The 3987-nt window shown below is 50.0% G+C and overlaps 1 long non-coding RNA gene across 1 annotated transcript; it reads left to right on the top strand.

Annotated features, from left to right (window-relative positions):
- Nucleotides 1-342: 342 nt before the first annotated feature.
- On the top strand, nucleotides 343-2777 carry LOC311594956. The gene is made up of 5 exons (XR_014778255.1): nucleotides 343-492; nucleotides 796-906; nucleotides 2041-2095; nucleotides 2295-2348; nucleotides 2589-2777. It is a non-coding gene; the product is annotated as an uncharacterized lncRNA (long non-coding RNA).
- Nucleotides 2778-3987: the final 1210 nt, after the last annotated feature.

Here is a 3987-nt window from a genome sequence, read left to right as displayed (position 1 = left end):
CGCCCCCGCCCTCGGGGCGGGCGGAAGGGCGGCGTCGCCTCAGCCCCCGCGGCGGCGGCTGGACTGGCGGCTCCCGCGGGCGCGGCTGATGGGAGGGCGCGGCGGGGGGCGGGCTGATTGCGCCCCGGGTAGCCGCAGGTCTCGGCCCACTCCGGAGCCGGGGGTACGCGGCGGGCGGCTCGTGGGTGCCAAGTGCGACATGGCGCGGAAGCCGAGCAGCCCCGGTGGCCCAGTGAGCACGGGGAGGGGCTCGACGCGGGCCGGACAACCATTAGGGAGCTGTGGCCTTATGGCGTGGGGACTACATTTCCCAGGGGGCATAGCGGCCGCCGCAGGAAGCTGCGCGCCTTAGGCCCAGTGCGCACGCGCAAGTGCCGCTTTGGTCTATATAAGGAAGGTTCGCGGCCGCCTTCACCCTTTCGTTCCTCGGACGCCATGAGGCCTTCTTGTAGGTGTTATATGCCTTGTCCCTGCGGGAATCGTTTGCAGATGGTGAGTTGAGGCCTCCATAGCACATTTTTCTCTTCTCCTTTTACTCTCCGTAACTGTGTGGCGTGTTAAGCGCCAGCCCCAGATTGACCTTCGGGGAGGAGAAAGAACACACTTTTTGGGTTAGCTTGTAAAGCTTTGGCCTGGTGTAAATGATGACCTCACTTTTTTCCCCGTCATATCGACAGTGCTGATTTCTTAAAATACTTGCCAGTTAGTCCTGATACACCAGTTCCAAAAGACCCTAGGCTGCTTTGTTCTGGGTCGAAAGAATGTGGCGATTGACGCTTTTTTTTTTTTTTGTAGGTTGGCCTGGCCGATCGGTACAGAATGGAGGCTGGAGAGAGAGGAGGAGACATCGCCTTTGCGTATCCAGGAAGATGAGAAGTCGCCCATCGTCTTCGGTTTCCTAATCTCGTAAGTACTCAATGTGTTCTGGCCTAATGTAGGGAGGGAACACGTGCTGTGAAGAGCCTAAAAGTGGGCTGTGATTTGAAATCAATTGCAAGGATTAATGTTGAGATTAACGGTTTTAGCCTGCTTTGTTAGAGTAAGCATGTGTCCTGCCTATGAGCTTTTCATATTTATTACCCGTGGGTCCTAATGAATGGACAGGTTTAAGAGGAACGTTTTTTCTGTTACTACAATGCCTCTTGGCATAATGTCTATTTTCATCTCAACCGTTGGGCTTCAGACCTGGACAAGCAGCTGACTTTACAACCAAAGCTGACCTGACCGCCAGGTTCTTGTAGCATCCCTCAATCCCTACCTCTTAAAGGTTGTTCCTGGCAATACCCCTGCCCTCTACCCTGAGCTTTGCAGCTCAGGGGCTTCCCCTCCCCTTTCACTGCATAACCCAGACATTTGGTTCTTTCTGCATCCTGATTTCTCTGCCCATCCTTTGGGGCCGGCAAGCCGGGCTGAGAACTCCTAGTAAATGCATTTATATGCTTGTCGTGAGTTGGCTCATTTCACGCCCCCCCCCCCAAATGATAAGCCGCCATCTGCTGTGTGTTCCGTACAACAATGGGATAGCACAAACGGGCTGTTTGCAAGTGAGTGAACAGTGTGCCAGTCCAGTGGGACTTGGAGTTTAGGTGAGACAGTTGTGCAGCTTATTGTGGGCCTTGACCACAGGGACCATTGTAACCGTGCCGTGTTCCATAACAGTGTTGGGAACAACCTGCTTTCCCGAGGGACATGTCTCGGATGTGCAAGGTCTGCTTTATAGGAATGCTGACAGCTTCCTGGACAAGCTAGTTAAGAATGTCTCCGCAAGCCCATTGCTGGCTGCTAGTCACAGACTTTTGATTTTACAGTAATTATTACCTGTAGAGGAGGGATCTAGCCCTGCTAACTAGCTGCCGGATACTCCTGGGATTAGGCTCCCGCAGGCATGTGTGATGACAGAACTTTTTTCCCCATCAGATCGACCATGTTGATCGCATTGTTCTAAGCCAGTTTGTCTGACATGCCTGCTTGAGCAGCACCTGCTGCTGTGCCCCTTATTCCAGGAGGGTAATGGCGATGGTTTTCTGCTTTTTTTACCAGGTTTACTGACCGCCAAGGCCAGGTTTGGATAGAAGTCAGGAGTAGGAGAGGATTGGTAAGTGGTTCCCATATGTCCATCTTTCAGTATAGAAGTTTGGCCAATGCAGCTGATGACGTCACTTTTTTCCCCATCAGATCGACCCTGTTGATTTCGTAAGCTAATAGCCAGTTTTCCTGATGCAATGGCCCAGGAATAATTCTTTGTTTTGACTTTGATCTGTTTTCACTTACTGGCTTCATCTTACTTTCTGCAGGCATGAGGGAGCCGTGGGTGCCAATTTGTTGGTCTGATCTTCCTTGATTTTCAGGTGAGGTCCTGTTAGTGTTTCCACCCAGTTCTGGAGACATTAGGAACAGGTGTGGTCAGTTCTGTTGCAATAAAGGTTTCCATTGGAATTTCTTTGACCTTTACAAATATACATTAAAATTCTAAGTGAGAAGTTCCCAGGCATTTTGCCTTTGTACCTTGGAATAAGCCAAAGCATAAGATTTCAACCAGATGTGATTCATGCCAGACAAGACTGTCAACCTTTTAACTTTCTTTTTAGGCACTTGTGGAATACAAACATAAAAGATCAGCCCTGTTTCCTGCTGCCCAGCCCCACAAGGCTTTCACACTTGCCCCGAAGGCTGTGCAGAATGCGGAGAAGCTTTTAACATAGTGTGGTGTAGCATGCACTGCAGAAATAGTCGGAAACCTTTGGCCTCCTATCTGTAGAAATAAAAATCTGACCATGTATCTGTTTTCATTTATTTCCTGCGTCATGTTCCTAGGTAGTGCCTGCAGCTGCTTCCTGTGAGCGTCCAAGTGGGACAGTTGTGAGTCACTATCTTAGATGGACAGCCCTGTGAAGTTGGGTCCAATAGTTGCCATTGAATGCCAGTTTGGATTATATAGGTCAGCCTGATTGTGCCTAATTTAAGCTGGTCCTGAGCTAGAAGATGGATTGGCTCATCCCTTTGCCTTGGATCCACTCCTAGTACCAGATTGCAGTTTCTCCTTGGCCTGCTCTCCTTGAAGTAAGGCTGCCTTGTCATGTCCCTACTACAAATAGTGCATAGGCCCAAGCCTTGGAGCCTCTTGTCCTCTGGTTTCTACCTTTTTGTACACAGCAGCCTGACAGTAAGATCAGTTTCTCTGCTTGGTCCCATATATTCCCCACCTTCCACATCCCTCCCATGTAAGAGTTGGAGCAGGTGTCAGGATCTTAGAATTGGAATCAGGATTGGTTCCCTTCATCTCCAGCATTTGCTCAGGTGTTTTCTCCAGGTCCCTACCTAGAACAGCCTTTTTGCAACGTACTCACCCATTGTTCCCTTTTTACTGCCTGTTATTGCCTAGCACACCAACACCTCCCACTTGCACGGGAAGGGAGATAGGCCCTCCCAGCTCCCAACTCTGGCCCACTCAAAGGGCTTTTTGTCCAACTCTGCCAGGAGTGATTAGCATCAGTTGTCAGCAGGGTCTGGAAGCACTTGGCTGTATCCTGGGTTGATCTGGGGATATCTAAGGGTGTTTTCATTGTCCCAACAAACAGGTCAGCTGCTTCAAGCACCTGCTGCCTTAACTTGAAGGTGCACTGTGTCCTGAGCTATGAGCTAAAAAAAAACCCTAAGTTGCTTTTATTCATCTATGCTGGTTTTTCTTTTGTTTTTTGTTTTTCTTAGGTCATTTCTTGTTAGGTGCTCAGGAAAGAAAGCTAGGGTTTCTGAAGATGCTCTTTGGTTGGGATCTGCCTGATACTAAATTCAGGGGGCCCCATCTTTGGTCTTGGTGCTGAGCCAGCAATGCTCCCAGCCTCAGAAAAGGATCTTCCTATACAACCCAGGCTGGCCTCCATGGCGTGGGGGTCAGAAGACAACTAACTCATGGTGTGCAGGGGTTGTGTGGTGCCCCCATTCCATGCCAGTTTTTTGGTTTACTTAGGTTTTGCAATGTGTGTGTGT

The sequence above is a fragment of the Acomys minous genome (assembly GCF_964271855.1).
Source record: "Acomys minous genome assembly, chromosome: 3".
Classification (NCBI taxonomy): Eukaryota; Metazoa; Chordata; class Mammalia; order Rodentia; family Muridae; genus Acomys; species Acomys minous.
The sequence above is the reverse complement of the archived record's forward strand: the minus strand, read 5'-3'. Positions and strand labels throughout refer to the sequence as shown.